The sequence below is a fragment of the Pogona vitticeps genome, chromosome 1 (assembly GCF_051106095.1).
Source record: "Pogona vitticeps strain Pit_001003342236 chromosome 1, PviZW2.1, whole genome shotgun sequence".
Lineage (NCBI taxonomy): Eukaryota > Metazoa > Chordata > Lepidosauria > Squamata > Agamidae > Pogona > Pogona vitticeps.
This window is the reverse complement of record NC_135783.1, coordinates 209,741,702-209,766,581: the sequence shown is the minus strand read 5'-3', so window position 1 is coordinate 209,766,581 and position 24,880 is coordinate 209,741,702. Positions and strand designations below refer to the sequence as shown.

The window sequence follows — 24,880 nt, the reverse complement described above, 5'->3', positions numbered from 1 at the left end:
AGGGCTGAAATAACTCCAACACATTTTAATCCCATGTGATCCAGCAGTTGCTTTGCCAGGCATTTTCTATGATGCAACAAGTTCCTACTAGAAAATGGCAGCTGGAAAAATCTAAGAAAATAGGAAGAAAACAAGAGCACCCAGATCTGCAAACGGACATTGTTGTCCTTTTGTCCTGTCAGCACCACTCAGTCAATGACCAGGCCTTCTTATGTACATTTTCCTATCCTCAGGGATCGCATCTAACGAGAGTAGTGGAAGGACACAGATACAGTCAGAGACGTGGATAAGGGTTGAATTGGAGCGTCTCCAAAAGAGCCCAAGACAGGTCAGCCTGAACCTATGTACTCTTTTATTTTATTTTATTTATTTTATTTCACATCAAGTGGACTGGGGGATCTCTGCCCAGACTCAGCCGCTCTCCCCACAAGTGCTGTGCACTGTGAGCACACTTTATTTTAAGCTGTATGGAAGACATGGAGGGGTTGTTATTGTGATGGTTTGTAGTTCGTGTTTGTGGGTAACCACAAACCAGCCTGATTCGTCTGTTTTTCAGTTTGTGTCCATCTCTAGTGTTCAGTGTGGATTGCCTGACTGAATTTTGTGTCCCAGCACAACACGAGGACAATGCATCTTTTAAGTATGTCATTTTTGGCACGTGAACAACACAGTACAGGTTGTTCTTGTGTAAGCTGCATAATTACCTATTTGAATGTGCCAGAGACATCATCTGTATTATCTCATTAAATCTCTCTCCTGTCCCCATACAATTTGTTGAAGTCCTGGTGAACAATATGAAAATATTCATCCAGTTTTTTTTAAAGTATCAGCTATACAAACCTCAAGTGCCCGTTAAAATAAGGGCCGTCATTCCATATCAATTAAATTTTGATTTGTTTGCTTTCAACTTTGTCATAGATTTTATAGTGGTGTTTTTGTACATGTTGTGAGCCATCATAGGAACCTGAAAGGTGTAAAAATTGAATCAATAAAAACAGCAGAGTCCTGAGACACCTTGAAGACAAATATGTTTAATATGGCATAAGCACCAGAAGACACTGGCATATTGAGATAACTTCTTTCAAATCATCTGTGGAAGGTTTGTCCAGGTACATTTAAGATTACTTTCTTATGTGGCATAATTTAATCTACTAGAAAGTATAGATTTTGTATTTGCACCAGAGTTCTAGGAAATGCAAAAGCCATTTAACTGTCCTTGAAGGAGGATACTGTATATCTAAAATACAGTGGGGGCTTGACTTGAGAACTTAATCCGTATTGGAAGGCGGTTCTCAAGTCAAAAAGTTCTCAGGTCAAATCTGCATTTCCCATAGGAATGCATTGAAAACCATTTGATCCGTATCTGCTCTTTTCCGTCCATAGAAACTAATGGGAAGCTGCTATTCCGCCTTCCACCACTAGAGGGGGATATTTTGTTTCTTTTTTTCTTAGGTCAAGAAAGGTTCAGGGAAGGCAGGGAAAATACAGTCCAGGCAGTACAGTACCAGGCAGTCCGAAGACTGTCTCCCAATTCACTCTCTAAATGCTCGGAGGAGTGAGGAAGCAGACAGGCACCCTTTTCACTGGCCAACAGTTAACTGAAAGTTCAAATTTTGCACTTTCCCTGCCTCCCACGTGGTTTTTTTTCAGTTCTTAACTCAAATCTAAGTATGTAAGTCAAGTCAATATTTTCCTATGAGAGTGGTTCTTAAGTCAAAATGTTCTTAACTCAAGCCGTTCTTAAGTCAAGACCCCACTGTAAGGTAAAGGCACATGTTAGATCTTTTTGGATACCTGAAAACTAATGATTCAGCTATTATAGAGGATGGTAGATCTGATGGATAGATCAAGCTATCCTGGCTCACAACTGAAAGGAACTTTTGTTTTCAGCTGACTATAAAGATCAGCCTATTAAAGCAATAAAAGCCATTTTAATCTTTGCTTTAATCGTCTGCTACATTGCAGAATGGACTATGCTTGCAGAATCACCAGCTAGCTTAGAAATCACCCCTGCTTAAAGAACCCAACACTAAAGAGCAAACCACTGCTATTTTCCAGACCCTAAATCCTGAAAAGAATTGCAGCGTTGGGCTGCCTGCCAATTTAAACAATTGCCAGTAAGGCCGATGATCCGGTTGCAATCAAATAGACAGAAAAAAGCAGTAACCACTCAAAAATCTCAAAGAAACAGATTTTTCATGTTCAAACAATTCCAAAAGAGGATTTGTTCTACAGCCAGGAAAAGGAAGTGCCGTGCACTGTCTGACTATGAAGCGCCCCCCAAAATTCCAAATATGGTATATCTAAATGGACAGATTTGGGAATTACATTTGGGAGCTCTTACTGAAGATTGCTTGTTCAAAAAATTAAAAAAGCCACACACAATATGCTGCAAGTCTTTCTTTTAATGTATGCATGTATTTATAAATTCCATGTTGATTTTTTAAAGAAAAGAATTGAGGACTTGTCACCTACCCATATACATCCACTAAAAACAGATTTACTTCCAGTGAGGGCCATTACACTGGAAATTCAGTTCTATAATGTTCATGCTGATGGCTGTAGCATCACAGTTTGTTTTTGTGTGTATGAATGAGTGTGAACTCTGCTGACCCTCGCTTGGTCAGCGAGTGGACCCTCCTCCATTCCCAAATCAATGGAGTCGGCATCACTGTCAGTAACAACAGGGGAAGGGAAGTCAATATTAAACAAATTAGTCAACAAATCAGTTGGGGCTAGTTGACTTCACTAGCCCCAAGTCAGGTTCATTTCCTCTGTTTCCCCAAGTTAATGACACTAGGAGATTAGAATCCACTGTTCTCTTTGATGGTGGGCTCCAGGTACTTCTGAAGCTCAAGGCCTGCAGAAGTGAGGGCCTGTAGGCCCATAATGAGGAAAAGGCATGTTGCTTATCTGCAGCCCTCTTGTTGAGCCCTCGGAGGCCTCTGGCAGCTGTTGTTCCTCCTAGGCATAGGAGATGGGCCGGCTGGTATTATCGCTTCCAGCACCACTGCCAGATCACAGCTGGTTCTCCCAGCTGGACTGTGCCTATGACACTTCATCCCCCAGTAATGGGGTTAGGAGGAGGACAAGAGTACCAGTGTTTGGGTACCTCTCTTTAGGAACCCTAAGATCAACCAGCTCCCAGTCCAGGGATCTTTTTTCACCATATAGTCTCATCCCCAGGGGGAGGGGCTGTGGTTGATCCTCCACCTCCTTCACCTGAAGAGCTTCTCCCAACTCCTCTTGAGTATCTACCCAGGTGCCTTCCTCCTCCTCCTCTACATCACTACTAGGTCCAGCAACTCTCATTCCAACCCCCTCCTCTCTATAGCTGCTCTCTCACTTCTTCCAACACCCACCATATTCTGGTTCCCAACTCCTTTTGTTCCCTTTAAAGCAGTGGTCCCTAACCTTGGGCCTCCAGATGTTCTTGGACTTCAACTCCCAGAAATCCTGGCCAGCAGAAGTGGTGATGAAGACTTCTGGGAGCTGTAGTCCAAGAACATCTGGAAGCCCAAGGTTGGGGACCACTGCAAAGGACACTCATTTGGGAGAGGGCCAGCTGCAATCCCCAGGATTTTGCCAGGAAGGGGTTCTGTTTGAGTTGTCCCATCCTGAAGTGATAGGTGAGTTGCAATTCCTGGGTTTTCAACAGGAGGACTCTCTGCACCACCATGTCTCCAATAGGACAGCCTTGGTTTGTGTTGTTGTCTCCTGTAGCTTGGGTTTGTTTGGCACAGTTTCTCCTAATAAAGCAGGTCCTGGTTGAGGGCTAGACAGCCTCACTGGACACATCTCCACCAACTTCCTCACAATGAACTAACCTTAAAAACCACAGAAGGAACATCTGTATTGTCTCACTTCACTACACTGAGCATGTGAGGCAAATGTTCCCTAGTGCAGAGGTTCCCAATCTTGGGTCCCCAGATCTTCCTGGGACTAAAAACCCCAGAAGCCTTCACCATTAGCTGTGCTGGACAGGTGTGATCGAGTTTGTTAGAAATTTGAAGCAGCTCCTCTCTTTTGGCGGGAAATGACAGCCGAGCCTCTTTTAAAATATTAACAGATTTATTTGGCTTAACATTTGGTGATTCCACAACAACTTCTATGGGTTCAAAACAAGTGAGATCTGGCAACTGTCCAAAGTGTGAAGACGAGAACTCTGCCTGTAAATTGGCAAGGTTCATTGAGGGGATGGTCCAAAATGTTCCCCGTTGGTGGGTTTCCTCATTGGAGCACTCCGAGCCGTGCAAATTGTTCCGCAACAAGGGTGTCTGGCCCAGTCTCCCTCCAGTGGTGGATGGCTGAAGGATTGGTCTGGTCGGATCACCTTCCTTAAGTGACCTGATCCCCATGGAAAGACCATAACTGTCCATTCTAGTGCCTTTGTTGATGTTCCCTTTCCCTTTGACAAGTCGGGGGCAGGTAGTAATCCTCCGACCTTCAAATTAGGTAAATCTTCTGATAACCCGTGCACTCTTTCATATCTCTGTTCATCATTCTCTCTCTCTCTCTACTTTTCTCCTCTTTCCTACTCTCTTCCCTGGATATATTAAAAACTCTCCTCCCCCTTTCAGCTTTTATATCCTCCTCCTATACTGGTATAATTAACTACTACTCCTTTTCTCCTTCTCCCTTCTCCACCTCACAGATTCCAACTTTCTCTTCTCTTTCTTCTACAATCAACTCAGCTGGTGGTGAAGGCTTCTGGGAGTTGCAGTCCAAAAACACCTGAGTAACCCAAGGTTAAGAACCACTGGCCTAATATACAAATGAAGGCTAGATGTTTGGATGTTATAAATGTGCCCATAATATATTCAGAATTGTAGGAATCTATTAAAACAATATTATGGTTGTTATATATATGACACACTTCAGGCAAAAAAACCAACCTACTTCTGAATATCACTCAACTACGTCTCCTTTGTTATTCCAAGTGTCTGTGTAGCAGCTGTGCGGAATTCTGTGGAATTATTTACAGGCCTACAGAGTTCTATAGCTGGTTCATATCTTGTTTTCACTTTAAACTCTAATTTGCAGAAAGCATGTTTCATGATTGGCTCTCTGTGGCTCCATACAAGGAAGTTCTTAAACTGGGGATTTCTCAGTGGAAGTTCCCAGCTCACGTCAGACATAAACCAAACAGGATATTGACTGAGATCTACTTTAAAGCTGCAGTTGAGAAAGCTTTCAGACTCTGACAAAATTATCTGTATTATTAATAGGAATGGAAGCAGACTAGAAAGGTTCATCAAGAGATTGCTTACAAGGTAACCCAAAATATTTGACCTATAAGCAAATAATATATGGTATAGCTGCTATATATGATGTAGAATTAGGATAATGAGCTTTATATCAAGTCACTATACTGAAAAATGTAACTCAGTCGAGCACATACTGTACTCCAAGTTGTGGTGCTTCTCCAGCTGGACATTCTGAAACTGTTACTGATTCTGTTAACTCAGAGAAAATAAGACTGCAGCCTTAAAAATACTTAAAAGGAATATATCCTATTGGATTTTTCACAGTAAATACCACTAGGGATGCAATGGTTAAATGCTAGATAAATGCGGTATCTAAATATGTTCAAATGCAATGGATTGCTTGAGTTGATACATAATCTGCTATTGTTCCTTTTAATAGCTCCATCAAATCCCTCTCCTAATTGGATATCTTACACCTGCATTGTGAACTTCTCATGGTTCTTTCTAAAAATTAAAATTTAAGAGTCCCTCAGGCTTGTTTTTTCATTAATTTCTTCTGCTTGTAGTACATAGACTCATTTTAGTAAACATATAATGATGTTTTGTATTGGTTAAATTGTGTGTTCAGAAAGAAGTACATGCGATACATCCATGTTTCAGTGCTAGTAACTTTCACATAAATTACTAGACATAACCCACTAAAAATATATCCAATTTTTATGCTGTTCCCACATGTTTTGTTGAAGAATTTGCCAATGTATTGCACTCATTTTTAGTAGGAAAAAAAAACTAGAAAAGGCTTGTCCTAGCAGTAATCTAAATAAAACCATTTTATATATTTTTAATTATACAATTACAATAGCAGACATAAAAAGCAACAGACATGTTTTGGAGAGCACCAGCAAAAACATTTAACTTATATTCACTGTTGAACTAAAGCCACAATCCTACACAGACAGTAATAGTTTGGGGATTTAATTCCCCACTGTGCATCCTTCACAGAGGCTGGATTTGGTGATTCATAGGGCCCCTTCCAGTTCTGCAATTCTAATTTTATTATTAATTTGAAAAGTGACTGTTTTGAAGTCAGTGAAATGTATTTCAGAGTAAACGTGAATAGGACTGTATTCTCATGAGTACCAGCAAATGACTGAGAGGTCTGTGACAATATGCTTTTATTTTTTAAAAATACCATACAGCCAAAGTGAACTACGTATTTCAAATTCCCACTGATCTCACACTGACAAGACTTGTTATGTCCTGTCAAGTCCCCTCCAATTTAGGGCAACCCTATGAATGAGAGACCTCTAGAATGTCCTGCTCTCAGCAGCCATGCTCATTTCTTGTAAATTCAGGCCTGTGTACTCCTTTAGGGAGTCAGACCATCTCATATTTGGTCTCCCTCTTTTCCTGCTGCCTTCAGCCTTTCCCAGCATTATTGTCTTTTTCAGAAAATCCCACCTTCTCATGATGAGCCTGTAGTAGGACAGCCTCAGTTTCAACATTTTGCCCCGAGATACTTCCGGCTTGGTTTGAACTAGAACCCACTTGTTTGTCTTTCTGGTAGTCCTGGGTATCCGTATAGGTCTCCTCTCAATTTAAGCAAATCAATTTTTTTCCTGTCAGCTTTCTTAACTGTCCAGCTTTCACACCCCTACATGGCAACTGGAAATGCAAGAGTGTCAATGGTCTTTGTCCCCTGTGATCTTTTCTGATTCCTACATTGCTGCCTTTAAAATCTCCGTCTTCTGATTTCTTGGCTTCGGTCTTCATTTGGACTGATGATGAAACGAAAGCACACAAAATCTCTTTAACTATTTCAGTTTCTTTGCTGTCAATGCTAAAGTTTTGTAGTTCTTCAGCAGTCATGATTTTTGTCATCCTAATGTTCAAATATTGTACCATCCTGCTTTGGCATTTTCTTCTTTCACTTTCACTAAAAGTTATTTCAAATCATTGCTGCTTTCTGCTAGTAAGAAGGTATCATCTGCATACAGTATCTGACAGAGAAACATGTTTAAATCCCTTTTGGAATATATTCAAGTTACGAGTGCTTGAATTTGGTTTAATTGTTTTCTTTATTTTACAACATGTAACACTATAATATTTGTTTCACATGAGTATACAATATTCCCACTACCTGAAGTATTTGTGTGGAAAGAGCATTTAAATATCCTATGTGGGTCATCTTATGTATGTTTGAAAGTATGCATACTGAACAGCCTATTAACGAGAACAAGCCCAAAGGTATTTTTATGCATACAAAGCGCCGCGCATTACTGAGAACATTAGGAAGGAATTTACAGCCTAGAGTTTTACAAAACAAACTATACAGAAAGTATGCCAATTATTGTGCTTGCTGCTTTCACACTCCACCCTTTTTTACTTGGCATGTTCTGATTAGAGATATTCTCTCAAATAGATTTCAACAGTATAGTCCCATGTATGTTTAATCAGAAGTATGCCCCACTGTCTGCAATGCTGTTTAACTCCCAGTGAACTGGGAAGAAGCAAAACATCCCTTCCAGCTCTGCCGTTCAAAGGTTATTATTATTATATTTCTGAATAAACATATACAGGAATGGTTTACCATCTATTTCCTGGACTTCTGGGGGGTACCCTGGAAATGTGCCACTTGCCCACAGGCAGGCTCTTTTGCTAGGAAGCACAGTGGGAAATCGAACCAACCCCTGACTCTGCAGCCAGATACCTAAGCCATTGAACAATCCAGCCTACTACAAATGCTTATATACAACCTGGGGAAAAGCCCCGAAAGCTAGACCAGGACAGAGTACCTGCTACAGTTCCATCTCAGAATCAGTTCTAACCAAGTTGCTGTTTCCCTGTAGTTGCTGCCTAAAATCATGTGGTACAAGCTGAACCTCTGAGATCAGACTGGCGATTACAATATATAAAACGTGGCATGTTTTGTGAAGTGCTTAAGCATGCAAAACTTGGAAAGCATGTAAATTGCTCTGCATGTTTGCTCTGGCCACACAGTTTATTCATTCCTTGAATGAATAAACCTCTTGAATAAGCAGAGACGGATCACATAGATAACATAGGCCCTGCCCCCATTATTAGCATTTTAATTATATTTAATAAATATGTATTTAAATAGCCTACCAGGCCGCATATTGTTGCCTGTCACACATATGTACCTGTGGCAACTCTACATCATCTCGTGTATACTGGCATAAATGATGAGTTTTTGGGTTTTGATTGGCAGTGCTAAATTGGGCATTTACCAGGAGAATCCGTGAGAACAGTTGGTGGGATGGATGACCAGGACAGAGGTGAACAGAACGGTGTATTCATTTGCTGGTATACTGGCCAGCTTTAAAAAAAAATCCTGTTCAATAAATAAGGAGGGTTTGTGAAACAAGAGCAATTTCAGGTCTAGCTTTTGTTAGAAGCAGCTGGTTAGATGAGAAGGAGTTTTATGCTGGGTTAGAGTGAAGTTTTGAGACTAAAAGAGAAAGCGGTGAGGTAGTTTGTTAAGAGCTGTGGTGGTATGAGAAGCTGAGGTGTCTACTTTTGTGAAGAAGCTGTGAAGCCTAATGTAGGTTTCTGTTGGAGCCATAAAGACATACATAACGTATTAGATATGTTTGGACTATAGGAAGAACAGAAAAAGAGCTTTCAGTTGTCGTATGAAAGACTTTGACAGATTGCAACTCTGAAATTTTTACCCTTTTGCTTTTTTTAAAATAAACTTATTCTTTTTGTTTTCAAACACTGGTTATTATTTTTGAACCTAGCAATTACAAATTATTTTACCATGCATTCTGCTGGACAATGCTGGGTCATGTAGCCAAGGTTGTGTTGCCAAAATAATGCAGATTGTCTGTATTTCACCAAAAGCATACACATTCTTTTCTTTTTGTTTAAGGGGGGGCAGTGTAAATTCAGCCCTAAGCTGTGGGCGTATTTAAGCAGCAATGCAATCAGAATAATGGCAGTTTCCCTGATTCAGTAAAGGGACAGTGTAAGATCCCTTCTTAATGGTTCAATGGTAACTCCAAACATCGTGAACCAGCTTGGAGATGGTTGCCATTTTAGTGGTGGCACACACCAAGATGAGGAAGTTGGGGGAGAGCTGTTGCCACAATACTCATAAACATGCTTTCTAATTTTTATCCTGCTTAAAAAGCAGGATAAAAATACAAACACTTTTTAAAGGGAGAGGTTTCTGTACAGTGGGGACAGGAAAACTACCTTACACATGGAGAGTCACTGCAACAGTCCCAGCTCTCAGCACTCCAAGAGCAGATTATCCTAGTAATTGGCAAGTTGTGTATAAGTAGCAATTTAAATTATTGTCAAGAGCCTTACTTTGTTTGTGCTCACAGCATTCCTCTAAGAATGATTACCCCACCACCTCCTGCAGCAGAAAAATGTAGAAAGATGAAAGAACATAGCCTACATCCAAACAAATAAATAAATACAGAACTGTATCTAACTGTGCAGCATACGTCCCATTCTACTTTCCTCCCTCTCATGAATGGCAAAAGGTGGTCATGGGCTTAAGGATAAATGCTCTATCGGATGTTTTTTCACATTACCTTTAGAAGCCAAACACTGTACAAGGTCAGTGATGATAAAATAAAATATTACAGGTTAGAGATAAATTAGACTTAGAATCGATTTGGCAAATACAACAAAGTGAGGGTATTTTGTCTGTTTCCAAACTGATCTGAAGCACAACAAGGAAGCCTGCAGTATGTACGTATTTGAATTGAATTGGGACTTTCTGAGGCATCCAAATTTTGCTTCAGAGATTAATCCAGAGCAATGGCTTTCATTTCATCAGATCCAGAGGTGACTGACAACTGGCCCACCCAATACAGGATGGACTCTTGCAAGGGCAGGAGCTGGTTAAAGAGTAAACTGCACAGTTTTAGTGGAGGAAGGAAGGAAATTGATAGGAGGTTTGCTTGCACAGTGGAGGTCAAGCTGTAGCTGATAACAAGGTTTCACCTCCCTCTCCATCCCAGGTCAAAGCCCTTAATTTTCCCCACATTTATGTTTTTTTCATTATTTGGAAAAATGCTAATACATATAAATGCTTAAAATATGCAGATACAAATCAAATCGGACAGGCTCCCTATTGGGTCAGAGAGATTGCCTGCAATCTGTAAAATAAATAATTTGGATTGAAGCAGATGGTATTCTCACATCCGTATTATAAATAAGAAAATCATTGGCAGACTCTAATCTCAGAATTTGAGAATAGAAGAGAACTACAAGCAAGCTGGTATCAACTATCATATTGGATAGTGCTAACAGAAAATACTGAAAACATCCATGGCTATTATTACGCACTCCACTAGAAAGCTCAGATGGTAACATGCCTTGGGTTTAAAAGCAAAGGGGATAATCCCCAAATACAAAGTTTCTAACTATTTGGAGGACTTTCTTAATGCAGATAAGTACAGTATATAAATTTGTAAATTAAAAGCTGAAAAGCTTGAGAACAGTGAAACTGTGATCTTCCAGGAAATACAAAATGTTCAGGTTAGTTACCCACATACCCAATGATATGTCAAAATCCTATTGGGATTTAATCCTCATGAGGAAGTGAAAGTGCATGCACTGCTGTGGTGACTTGCTGCTAATTAACAAGGTGCTGGTTGTATTCCTGGCATTTCAATATTTAGCAATGCTTCTCTGCCACAACTTGTGTTTCAACTGTACAAATCACCAATAGGATTCTAGTCAAGGTTTCTGCCCTAGGCTAACTGGAGCCTGACTATGAATGTTCTGGTTCATACATGTAGCTCCACTGTGTCCTACCCTTAGCATACACTGACTGCTGAATATATGGTGCCTTAGACCTCCGGCAGTCCGTTCCTACATGCAAGACCACACCTATTGCTGTAGTCCTAATCAAATGTGTAGAACCCACTAGAGACAAAGAATCTAGGAAGTATGTATTCGCGAAGGTTTTCACGGCCGGGATCTAATGGTTGTTGTGGGTTTTTCGGGCTTCTTGGCTGTGTTCTGAAAGTGGTTCTTCCTAACGTTTTACCAGTCTCTGTAGCCGGTGTGACAAACCCAGACCTACTGGGATCTGCCACACTTTCACTAAGCTGCCACCAACCATTCCCTATAAGAAGTCACACAGACCAGGGATGGATTTTCAACAAATAAAAGAATAAGGTTTATTTAAAACAACACACAGGGAAAATAAAATGATCAGGTGAATAAGATATAGTAACGTGGCTTAGTCTCATTCATACATGCACACAGTTTGGTTCACACAGAACACTTAACTTGAAGCCCAGACCCTGAACCTATCAGTTCTGGCTAACCATACAGACACCTGAACCTATCAGGTTGGTACTGACTGACACACAGTAGTACCCTGTCTGACACACAGACTCCCACACCAGCTTCTTCTCTCAGCTCTCCTCCAGCTCTGCTTCTCTCTCCACACAAACTCCACATATGTATACAGTACAGCCCCTCCTCCTGATGTCCCGCCTTCCACTCCCCATAGGATGGAACTTTCCCTCCAAACCCATGACAGACAGGTAACATCAGTGCTGTATGTAACACCTCCCCTCTTTATAAGTTGTTTTGTAGGGGGAAAGCTAAGGTGCTTTTTCCCAAAAAACAACCTGGATAAAACACACAACAACAGTTATACATACAATATCATACTTACTTATACTTACATTCTAAGTTAACCATATCAATTAGGCATTTAAACATTTACCATATACATTACATCAATTTACCTTTATTCATACAAACCAAGTTCAAAAAACACAGGTACATTTAACCTTTGGTCACCAACATATATACATAGTCCATGTTTCTTTCGCCGTCTTCATTCTTCAGGTCTTCTTGACAAGGCGTCAGCAACACAGTTCACTGACCCTCTGACCACCTTCACTTCAAAGTCATAGTCTTGCAGGTTTAAAGCCCACCTCATAAGTTTACTATTGTGGGTTTTCATTGTCTTTAACCATTGCAGTGGTGAATGGTCAGTGCACAGAATAAAATGTCTTCCCCAGATGTAAGGCTTGGCCTTCTGGATCGCGTAGACTATGGCCAGACACTCCTTCTCCACGGTTGCCAAATGTCTCTCACCTTTCTGGAGTTTCCTACTCAGGTAGGACACTGGATGCTGGTCACCATTCTCATCCTCCTGGCAAAGAACCGCTCCTACCCCGCTGTTAGACGCATCGGTGTAGATGATGAACTCCCGGTCGAAGTCTGGAGCACGTAGCACTGGATAGTTGATGAGCGCCTGCTTCAACCTCTGGAACGCCGCCTCACAGTCGCTGGTCCACGGGATGCGGTCATCAGTCTTCTTCCTCGTCAGATCGGTCAGCGGAGCCGCAATCTCGCTAAACCTCGGGATGAACTTTCTGTAGTAGCCCACCAACCCAAGAAATGATTTGACTTTTTTCTTGGTGTTGGGTCTGGGCCAATCACGAACTGCTTCTATTTTGGCCTCTAGGGGTTTTATCACTCCTCCCCCTACCATGTGACCCAAGTATTTTATTTCTGGGCTACCCAGCTGCAGTTTGTTCTCCTTGCAGGGCCTAGGCCAAAGCACTCCCTCCCCTGGGTTAAAGTGCCTCTCCCTGCCTTCCTGGTCATCCCAAGCTTTCTTTCTGACCTTTTGAGCTTGCAGGGTCTCTGCTGCTAGCTCTAGGTTTCTCTTTAGGTCATTCCTTAAAGAGTCTATGTATGTCACAACATCTTGTGGGTCATCCTGGGTGATCTGCTCCCAATTTTGTTTGATCAAATCAAGGGGCCCTTTCACCCTTCTCCCAAACAAAAGTTCAAACGGACTGAACCCGGTACTGGCTTGTGGCACTGATCGATAAGCAAACAAAAGGGATTGCAGCTTCTGGTCCCAATTGTTTGGATTCTCTGCCAAGTAAGCCCTAATCATGCGCATTAGAGTCCCATTGAACTTCTCAGTTAACCCGTTACCTTCAGGGTGATAGGCAGTGGTTTCCTTGTGCTTAATTCCACAGATTTGCCATAAGCGTTTCATGAGCTTCGATGTAAATGATGCTCCCAAATCTGTGATTATTTCTGAGGCAAATCCCATCCTGGACATATACCCCACCAAGGCATCTGCCACTGTGTTAGTTTCAATGTTAGTCAAGGGAATGGCTTCAGGGTACCTCGTGGCATGGTCTACAATGGTGAGAATGAACCTGTTCCCCCTCTTTGTGGCCTTGGGCAAAGGTCCCACAATATCCACCCCTATGCATTTGAACGGAGTGTCAATCACAGGCAAAGGGCACAACTTTGCTTTGGTCCTGTCGCGGCTATTCCCCTGCCTTTGACACACATCACATTGTTTACAGAACTCCCTGATCTGCTTCCCTATGTCAGGCCAGTAAAAATTCTGTGTGATTCTCTGCTGTGTTTTGTTCACCCCTAAGTGTGCAGCAAACATGTCAGAGTGCCCCCTTTGTAAGATCATGGGGCGATACTTTTCAGGCACCACTAGCTGCCTTCTGATCCCATCTCCCCCTTTTGATATATTCCTCAGGGTCTCTCTATACAAAATCCCCTTTTTCTCCAGAAATCTCACTGGGGTTTCAGGTGTTAGCTGGGCGTCAGTCACCTGTTCAAAACACTTTTGGAGAGTGGCGTCTGCCTTTTGCTCTTGTCCAAATCTGCTGTCTGTGGTTAAGGTTTCCACCACAGCTTCTGAACTCCCCCCACCTGCTTCCGTCTCGGGCTCATCATTACCCCCCTGAACTGTCCCCGTGGTGGCTTGTGAGCGTGTAATCACTAGCACCCGTTTCACATGTTCAGCCAGGTCATTTCCCACGAGCACGGCTGCTGGCAGAGTCGATGAAATTGCTAGCCGCCAAACTCCCCTCCAGCCTTGAAAGTTCACAGGTACCTCTGCTACTGGCAGTGAGATCGCCTGTCCCTCAATCCCTGCCACCTTTATGCTCTCATTTGGGATTACATACTCCCTAGGAATAATATCTGGATGGCACAGGGTCACCTGGGAACAAGTGTCCCGCAGCCCCCGATACTGATGGTCAAGTATTCCTACGTCCACCCCTGCTGTTTCAAACAACTGAGAATCTGTTCTCACCAGTAGGCAGCGCCTGACCTCTACAAGAGGACCATTTTCCTCAGCCTGATCAGCAGATGTCACTGTTCCAAATTGAGTAGCCATGGCAACAGGCTCCCTCAGTGACAATGAGCCTTGCTCTTTCTGGACACAGAACACAGCTTTTGGCTTGGTTCCACTCGAATCCTGAGGCACAATTCCTTTTAGCTGCTTTAATTTCTCACACTCTGAGATTAGATGGCCCTTTCCCTGACAGAAATAACATTTTCTGCTATATTTTGAGTCTTTCTCATCTTGTTTTGGTTTTCCCTCCAAAATCTGAGGTCTTGGTTTCATGTCTGAGGGCTTCCCCTCACCATGGGCCCCTCCCCCTTGCTGGTTTTTCCCTGGTCCCTGAGAGTACTTGCTGTAGGTTTCTTTAGGTTTCCCCATCGCTTTCCCCTCACCCAAGGGCTTTCTTATTTGGGAAATAAAATCTGCGATCTCGGCTGCTTCTGCCACAGATTTCGGTTTCCTTTCCCTCACCTGGAATTTCAGTTCCCCATGCAGGACTGAATAGAACTGTTCCAGCGCTATCAAGTCTTTGAGCTGCTGAAAGGTCTCTGTCCCCTCCTGAGACAGCCATTTCTCTAGCAGCCTCACCAATTGGGCCCCCACTTGGGTAAAAGTCTGCTCTGGTTTCTTGGTGATTGACCTGAATCTTTGCCTCAGCTGTTCCGCATTTATCCCATGTCTTGCAAACACCAGTTTTTTAAACTCTGCAAAATCTTTCATCAGTTCCTGTGGCATCTCTGAATAAACTTCAGCAAGGCTACCACTGATGAAAGATCGCATGATGGTCATCTTCTCAGTTTCCCTTACTGAGAAGTCCACAAACGCTCTTTCCACTAAGGAAAAGAACACCTCAGGACAATCTCCCTTGTGGTACACAGGGAATTTCTTCAGGTCAGCTTTAGACAATTGGCCTCCCTCAGAATCCCTATTGTTATTATTGTTCTGGTTCATCAGTTCCAATCTTCTTAACTCAAACACCATCCTTTCCTTTTCCAGAGCAATTTTCTCTCTCTCTAATCTTTCTTCTTTTTCCAATTGCCTCATCCTCAGTTCATGCTGTTGGGCTATGAGCATTTTCCTGAGTTCTGGGTTCTGTTCTCCCGTGCTGTCACCCTGCACTGAGCCAAATTCATCCTCAGAACCTTGGTCAATCTGGGGGTCTTTCACTTCACCCATTTCTGCCATTTGGCTTCGAGTCAAGGGCATAATCCCCCCCCCAGAACAGGCTGCTTTCAAAAGTCAAGCCTCAAAATAAAGCGACCACTTTTTTTTTTCCCTTTTGCCTCAGAACCAGCTTTCTCTATAGATTGCTGCTGTCCTTCAGCACTAACTTGCAACAGTTGCGAGCTAGAGTCTACCCCCCTCTGCTGGGCCTCTCAGCAGGCAGGCTAAATCACTTCTACTTTACAGTTTTGCCTCAGCTTTTTCCCGCCAAAACAGGCTGCCTCAGAGCTCCCTAATCTAGCCCCCAATCTGAGGTTACACGTTCTTCTACTAGTGCACCTCCCCGTGAGGCACACCTAGAAGATTACCTACGCGCTCTCAGATTGTCCCTGACTAGACCCCCCTTGCTCTGGGCACACTTGCCAAGGCTTTGCTGGACCGCTGAACAACTGGACCAGTCGTATCCCACACGCTGGACACCAATCAATGTGACAAACCCAGACCTACTGGGATCTGCCACACTTTCACTAAGCTGCCACCAACCATTCCCTATAAGAAGTCACACAGACCAGGGATGGATTTTCAACAAATAAAAGAATAAGGTTTATTTAAAACAACACACAGGGAAAATAAAATGATCAGGTGAATAAGATATAGTAACGTGGCTTAGTCTCATTCATACATGCACACAGTTTGGTTCACACAGAACACTTAACTTGAAGCCCAGACCCTGAACCTATCAGTTCTGGCTAACCATACAGACACCTGAACCTATCAGGTTGGTACTGACTGACACACAGTAGTACCCTGTCTGACACACAGACTCCCACACCAGCTTCTTCTCTCAGCTCTCCTCCAGCTCTGCTTCTCTCTCCACACAAACTCCACATATGTATACAGTACAGCCCCTCCTCCTGATGTCCCGCCTTCCACTCCCCATAGGATGGAACTTTCCCTCCAAACCCATGACAGACAGGTAACATCAGTGCTGTATGTAACAGCCGGCATCTTCAGAGGACAGCAAACTGACAGTTTGCTGTCCTCTGAAGATGCCGGCCACAGAGACTGGCGAAACGTTAGGAAGAACCACTTTCAGAACATGGCCAAGAAGCCCGAAAAACCCACAACAACCAAACAATCAAGGAAGTCTATTTTTTAATATACTCTACATTTGTTTATTAACTTCCAGAGGCTGCTGGCTGACAGAAACAATGCTTGGCTTAGGACAGACCTTTCTCTCTAATGACCATCTAGAATTGTGGCAAAAGACAAAAAGCATCAAAATACCAAATAATACAATTATAAAGGCAAAATTAGAGAAATGAAATATAATTTTTGAATCTGGAAACAGGAACAGTGCACACATTAATCACAGAGCAGGGCATTAGTGTCAAAATATAATACAGTATGCTGGTTTTTGTGTTCAGTACCAAAGATATGTCTTGCTAGGCTGGTGCCCAAGAAAGCGGCGGGGGGGGGGGACTGAACCTCTTAACTACTAGCTACCAGTATTGGTATGAAATGTGCGGTTGAGCTCCTTTCCCCCGCTCACAGCAGGAAAACTGCTGGTGGCTAAAAGGTGCTGCCACATCTATTTGCTGCTCCTGGCCTGTCTTTGTGGGTGGAAGGCAGGATGAACATAGTGGGCGGGATACTATACTGGGGCCTAGGGAGAGCCTTGGGTTCAAATCCCCCCCACACACCCAGGGTTGTTCTAGGGTGCAATGGGAAAGCAAAAAGGCCTCGACTGCAACCGAGAAATAAGCTAGGCCCACCTCTACTGCCCACAAGTGGGCCATGAGGATTACTAGTGGGCGAGCTAGCCACTGGAGCTCATTCCCCTGCCCATCTGCCATGGGGCACCTGGTGGGGGCGGCAGGGTTCACAGAGGGCAGGGGGGGGCAGGAGGCGCCTGCTCGTTCGAGCTAGCGGCCGCTGCAGCCCTTCCGCTGTTGTGGCGCGGCGGGAAACTAGGTGGTGTGTGTGTGTGTGTCTGTGTGTGTGCGGGGGGGGGAACAGCTCCGGAAATGGACGGGGGGGGGTGTCCACGAAGCAGCGCTCCCACCCGGGCCGAGCCGAGGGCCGCGGGGGCCGGCGTCACCTTCCGCGGCCCGGTCACATGGCGAGAAGGGCCCGGCAGGAAGTGAGCGCGGGTTCCTGGGTGGCGCGTCGGGGCCGCACTTTTGTTCCGACGAGCAACCCTCCTCTGGGGCGCCGTGGCGGGGGTGCGGGGGGGGGGGGAGAGCGAGTCCGTTCCCTTGCTCTGGGAAGCAGCCGGCGCCCTCCGAGGCCTCCCACTCTTCTCAGCCGCTGCCAACGGACCTTGCTCTTTCCCCCCCTCCCCCCCCCCAGGAGAGTGAGGGAGTGAGTTTGTCTCTCTTTCTTGCACCACCTCTCGCTCTCCTGCTTCCCTTTTTGCGCCTCCTTTCGGCTTAAGTGCGCTCCACGGCCGGACGCGAAGTTTGCCAAACTCTTTTTTTTTTTTTCGGAAGCTGCCTGGGTGTTGCTTACGCACAGGCGCTTGCGTTTGGGTAAGTCCCCCTTCCTTGCTCCCTCGGGGTTCTGCCGCGCGATCCACAGTGGCTTCTGTGCCTCCCCCCCTCTCCCTCCCTCTCTCTCCGTCCCTCCTTTCCCTTCCAGCCTTTCTTTCTGGCCCCGGGGTAGGGGTAGCGGGGGCACCGGCGAGGAAGCGCCCCTGGAAGGAGAGCCCTTTCCCCCCCCTCCCCGAGTGCCTTCCGTGGGTCGTGTGTTGCCTGAACGAGGAAGGGCGGAAGGAGCTGCTGAGGGAGGCATTAAAATGCACGGGCGCCCGGAGCGGGGGGGGGGGGCGGGAGGGCTTCGAGCTGGCTGTTGGGGCTAGCCAGCGGGGGGGGCATTGGGTCACAAAGTAAAGAACCGGGGCGGGGGGTGTCGCTTCTGAGCTTGCCCCGGAGGGATTGTAAAAACAAAGGAATTGGCCGTTTCCGTATACATGAGTTAATACACAGTTGCAAGAGATTCAAAAGTACAGGGAAATTTGTTCGCGCCCTCGGAACCCCCCCCCCCCCCAAATATTCTGACAACCCTTTACTAGAAAAGCGCACCTCCATCGGGTTCATATGAGTGAGGGACAGTGTGATTGGGTTCGTTAAAGATCTGAAGCAGTTCCCCCTTTTTGGGGGGGGGGGGGAAATAACGACTGAGTCTCTTTTTGAACGTTAACAGGTTTATTTAGTTTAACATTAGGTGAACCTACAACAACTTGGCCACCTAGAGTGGTCCTGATCCGACCAGATAGGCAGGATATAAATAAAATAAAATTAAATAAATAAATAAACTTCTATCGGTTCAAAACAACTGAGATCTGGTAACTCTCCAAATTGTGAAGACGATAACTCTGTTTGTAAATTGACAAGGTTCATTGAGGGGCTGGCCCAAAATGTTCCCGATCAGTGGGCTTCCTCAGTGGAGCACTCCTGACCGCACGTTATTTATTTTATTGATTTTATTTATTTGATTTGTATCCCACCCATCTGGTTGAAACAACCACTCTAGGCAGCTTATTTATTTTATTTATTTGATATATTGTCCCACAACAGGTGTGTCTGCCCCATTCTCCCTACGGTGGTGGATGGTTGAAGGAAGGGACTGGCCAAATCACCCTCCTCCTCGAGTGACCTTGTCTCCTCAGAAAATCCACGACCGTCCATTCTAGGGCTTCAGCCGATGTTGTCTTTAGATTTGTCTGGATCAAGTAGCAATCCTCCTACCTTCAAATTAGGGAAGTCCTCTAACAACCTACTACAATATTTGTATTTTCCTCTCGCCCTCTTTCTTTCCCTCCTTCCTTCTCTCTCCATCCTTGGTATATTGAACTGTCTCCCCCCACTTTGTTCCCCTATCTCCTCCTCCCACGCGGGCATCTTTCTTCCCCTTCTCCCTCTCTCTCTTCCACTAGACAGATTTCAGTCTTCTCCTCTTTTCCCTTTGATTCCCTTCTTTTCCCCTCCTCTACATTCAGCTCCTCACTTTCTCTTGTCTTCCCTACTTCTATATCTCTCCCCCGCTCAGACGCCTCTAGCTGAGGGGATGGCTCACTCTGTTCTTTCTCCTTTGGATCTACTGCTCCTTCACAGGCAGGAACATCAGGCATGCCTAGCCCCCTTTCTGCTCCTCTCCTGCCCCCCCATCTCTGGCTAGTCCTGATTTTTAAAAAGGGTTGTAAATGGAGTGTTGTGAAGCCTTTCTTCCCAGTTCCTCGGGAGATTTAGTATACAGATGGGAATTTGCTTCTAGCATGAGAGTTGCCCTCTGTTGCCCTCTTCCAGCTTGATCCCAGCTCCCATAATGTTTTACTATTAGTCATTGCTGGTTAAGCCTTGTAGGAGCTGAAGTCCAATGCTTAGGGGAGGCCAGATGTTTTCTTTCCCTGATATAACTGAACTGGAGCAGGTTGCTCAGTTGTCAGCAGGATCTTGCTTTCCTCTATTTTGGGGCCATGGTATTGCCTGTGGTTGCTTCTGCAAGAATTGAAGCATAAGGGTGGCTTTTCCATTGGCTTTGTATCCAAACATATCAGGCATTTTGCTGTTCAGGGTGCAATCCCAGTTGATGGTGTGTGGCTGTACATTTTTAAAGTCTAAATCAGGAAAGGGCAACCCTGGCAGGCCCAAGTCCCAATTTTCTGCCCCTGGCATCCTCTTGGGACTGCACAGACTCCCAGAAATGACCTCAAGAAACTAGAACTGGCTAAAGGGTTACTTAGAATTTAGAAGAATTGGTAATATGTTATATAAGTATGGTGTTAAGGGAGCGTGAGAGTGGAGCCCATTGAAAAGGTAAATCACAGTCCCTGAACATTTCTAGGAGTATCAGGCCATCTTGTTTGTGTGGAAAAAAGAAATCCATGGGCAGGGCCTGCAGAAGTAACCTTGGACCCTCCTTATGGCCCGGTGCGACTCTTTGCCACCCTTGGTTCAGATTTTCCAAAATACTGATAGGGTTTCATTTAAAAAATAAAATACAATTAAGTGAAACAAAACATGATATCCCTGAGAGGAGTATTCCATACCCGGTTCCGTCACAGATGGGTGGGTGGGTGGGGAATGTTAAAGATGAACTTTTAGACTAAGAGTGAATGGTGGCTTTTGCTAAAGTAAAATTTAGCATACCCATAAGGTCCATCTGAGACTCTGCAAGTATTCGCTGGCTTAACCACATAATATGTCTCTATTGATAGATCTCAGCCATGCGACATGGAAGAAGTAGGAAAGACTAGAGGATGGGTCTTAAGTTAAATGTTTACTGAGAGGGATTCTTTTCTTAAATATTTAAAGCGATTTGCCATCTGTCATTGAGTTGTGGCTGTTGGAAAGTACATAAAGAAAGGAGGAGAAGGTATAGGGGATGTATTTATTGTATCTAAGTCAATATTCAGATATGGTCAGCAAGAGATGAGTATTTGTATTGTGACATTAGGTCTAGTGCCCCTCAAGATTCTTGCCCTCTTCAGACATATCTTGCCCTGTTTTAATCCATTACATGAGCCCCTTGCTTCTTTCATTATAGTTTTCTCGTAAAATGGAACAGCTGCAGAAAAGAGGTGATTTAGATCACTGGTTCTTAACCTTGGGTTACTCAGGAGTTTTGGACTGCAACTCCCAGAAGCCTTCACCACCAGCTGTCCTGACTGGGGTTTCTGGGAGTTGCAGTTCAAAAGCATCCGAGTAACAAAGGTTAAGAACCACTGATTTAGATCTCCATCTTCTTGCTTGAGTGGACAGCCTCCATGTGAACAGGATCTGGTCCTCTGTAGATGCATTACTTTTCCCTGGAAACTGAGGTGGGCCATTTCAGTTCACTTTCTTTTATTTATATGGCCCCTTTTCCCCCACAGGAACACAAGGTAGCTCACCATTAATTAAAACCATACAGTAAACACAATTAAAAACACAGTAGCATATAAAAATGTTAAAAGTATCAAATGAATAACAGTATTAAAGCCACCCTTTAAAAATGATTAAATACCCAGCTCAGTTCAAGATATACAGCATTCTGTAATGAAGATATACAACATTCTGTAACAGCCCCTACACTTCAAGTTAATTAAAAATCTGGGGTAGGTACTCCCTTGCTCATGTTATGGATAAAACCAGAGCAAATAACACCCGAATCAGGCTATTATGACAGAGTTAAATTCATCAATGCCCAACCAAGAATTGTTGCTGAGGTAGTATTCCCTAATAACAAGCATTTGGATGCAAAATAAAACATTTAAACATGAAAATCCACCCCCTCCAAATTCTCACAAGTAGAGCATAAACATAGAAGGAAAAATAGTTTATGTGCTTAAGCAAACATCTATTTTAACAGTCTGACACCTTCCTTGGAGATACTAAATGTAGGGGGGAATTATTTGTTTATTAAATGTATATCCTATCTTTCTGCCAACCGGGGCACTCTAGTGTGGTAATATGAAATAAAAAGAATCAAAATACAAACATGCACTAGGGAGAAGAAAGCAAAACTACCCAATCAAGCTTGGTTTGCTAACCCAGTTTAGACACGAGATACTGTATCTGTGTGATGCCTGCTGGTGGAAGGATAACCAAAAGGGAGACAGCTAACCATTGGCCATGCTGTCTGTGCGCAGCCAGTCCAAAAAAAAGCAGGCTTTCCCAGAATGTGGTCTTCATCCACTTTGGCTTAAGGTACCACTGCTGTCAGCTATGCTGCTCCAACCTCTCATCCCTCCAGTTTCTTCTGAGTAAATAAAACCCTCAGAGCAAATTGAGGGCTGAAAAGATTCTCCACTCCTGTTCTGCCTCCTATAGCCTATTGGCTTCCCGCTTCCTGCTGTGGGGATGATGGTTATTGCCTTCAAGCAGCCTCCCCTTTGATTTATATCCTTTTCGGGGACAGTGCACAAACAGGCTTTTCTCTTCTCTGCCACTTCACCGCACTTCCTTGTGTCCATTGTCTGAGTTAATCCCACTTTTCCTTCTCTCAAACGCCAGGGAGGCTTCCATCTAGTGGAGCGTCTTCTGAAATTAAATTAGATTGCAAACTTAATGGGCAGGGCCTCCCTTTTATATCTTTTGTACAGTTCCTTGGTTTTAAAGTGTAGCTGGTACTTTATAAATAGCAATTATTTACTACCGTGTTTCGCCAAAAATAAGACAGGGTCTTATATTAATTTTTGCTCCAAAAAATGCATTAGGGCTTATTTTCAGGGAATGAGGTTTTTTTTCATGTACAACAATCTACATTTATTCATATATAGTCCTGTCTTCTTCTAGTTGCTACACAGTAGTGGACGGTGGGGTTTCACTTAACTGGGGCTTATTTTTGGGGTAGGGCTTATATGACGAGCATCCTGGAAAATCATACTAGGTCTTATTTTTGGGGAAACAGGATATCAGGAGAGGCAGAGACTCGTGGAAATAGTTATGCTCAGCTAAGAGAGAGAGATCTGGCGTTCCATACATACTGTGTTTTTCCATGTACAAGACACTACTTCTTCCTAAATTCATTACATTAAAAATTGAGGGACGTCTTTTATGTGGAAGTAAGGGATGTGGTGGCGCTGTGGGCTAAACCGCAGAAGCCTGTGCTGCAGGACCAGAACAGCAGTCGTAAGATCGAATCCACGCGACGGAGTGAGCTCCCGTCTCTTTGTCCCAGCTCCTCACCAACCTAGAAGTTCGAAAGCATGTAAATGCGAGTAGATAAATAGGTACCATCTCGGTGGGAAGGTAAAACGGCGTTCCCTAGTCACGCTGGCCACGTGACAATGGAAAAATGTCTTCGGACAGGCGCTGGCTGTATGGCTTGAAAAGCGGGATGAGCGCCACCCCCTAAAGTCGGACACGACTGGACTGAAAATGTCAAGGGGAACCTTTACCTTTTAAAGCTGACAACAGGGAGAAGACAAGTCTGCCCGTACCTTGCCTCTGTAAACAGGCTTCCTTCAATCAGGCGGCTTAGCTTCCTCCAGTCATGAGCCTTATGGAACTGATGTCAGTTGATGCGGAACAAACCAACTGGAACACGCCTTGTTGGAGATGGAGCCTGTAGACTCAGTTTCAACAGGGACTCCTAATGTCCGAGTGTTCTGAGCCCAGAGGCTGAATACTCACAGCTAAGTTTTCTTAACTTTTGGGTTAGAAAAGGGTGGGGGCCATCTTATAAATGGAAAAACACGGGAATTACCATCTACCATCAGTTGAGGTCAAAGCTAACTTTAAAAATTATAAACAGCTATGAAAGAGAGATTCTCTCAAGGAGAAATTTTCTAAGAACTTTGAAGCAGGGAGACTTTAAGCAGTGACTGAAACTGAACCTGTTGACCTTCTTCTCTTAAACTAAGGAAATCTGTCTTTCAGGTAAAATATGGAAAGCTGCAAAGAGAGAAGCTGCTGTGGTGATCCAAGGTCACTTTTGCCCCCTTCCTGGTGCAACAGTATTAAAGAGGCTGTCTCAATTAATACTTTAAAAATACAGAAATGTCTTTTGAAAATGTTTTGTTTGCATTTCAGTGTGTTGCAAGAAATTTTAATCTCTTGCAAAACAGCTTGTTTCAGAATTATGTCTGAAGATACTGTTTTTGGTTCTGTTCTCTTTTGAAAAAGAAAGTCATAAGGAACAGTTCTGATGTTAACTATCTACTGGATAATGTCTTTAAAAAAGATAAACAAAAACATTGTTTTTACAATCTGGGCATTGTTCACATCTGTTGAGTGGTTTCTCTTGCAACTGGTGGCTGGGACACCCAAGTTGTAGGCTTTGCTGTAGCCAGTCTTGACACTTTCTTATTTTTAACTTGCAAGACATAACTTGCAACCTATTTGCTAAACATTGCATAGGCATCTTCTGAGTAATTGCAGGAAAAGGGTAAAAGTCACATCACAGCATATGCATGCAGAGAACACAGCACACATATCAAGACATTTTTGGTGATCAAAGTGGCTGTTCACTTCCTAGAGCAAAACAAACCACCTTAGGGTTGGAGATGGGCCTTTAAAACAAATCTAATGGTCACTGTTCATAAAAAAAGAATGGAAAAGATCTAGGCTGTAGATTGAGAAAAGTTCAGTCATCTGTATATATGATGGTGCTTTATCTGCAACATGGTTGTTACCGTATTTTAAAGTGTATGTAAAATAGAACATTGAAGAGGAGAGGAAAAACAAACAAAAAACCCCACCCAACTCTTAAGCTGCCAGGAAAATGGGAAATCCTGCTTGAAGAGAAAGGTCTTTGCTTGCCTGCAGAACGACAGCAGAGGGGGTCAGGGGTGGCAGTGGCAGCCTAGCCTCATGTGGGAGGGAGTTCCACAGTTTGGGAACACTAGCAGAGAGTTACCTCCCTCATGTCCTCACAAAAGCCTGATAATAATGTTAGTCTATTAAGT

The 24,880-nt window shown here is 43.8% G+C and overlaps 1 protein-coding gene across 4 annotated transcripts in view; it reads left to right on the top strand.

The window, feature by feature from the left end:
* Positions 1–5,120: 5,120 nt before the first annotated feature.
* TANK (TRAF family member associated NFKB activator) overlaps positions 5,121–24,880 on the top strand; it is a 51,105-nt gene continuing 31,345 nt past the window's right edge. Inside the window, exon 1 of one of the 4 annotated variants that reach the window (XM_072982367.2) lies at positions 5,121–5,273. The gene's annotated coding sequence lies outside the window, so the exon portion shown is untranslated. Of the gene's footprint in view, positions 5,274–17,702; positions 18,021–24,880 lie in introns of those variants that run through there. The other 3 variants (XM_020798337.3, XM_078376077.1, XM_020798338.3) reach the window with 3 other exon arrangements.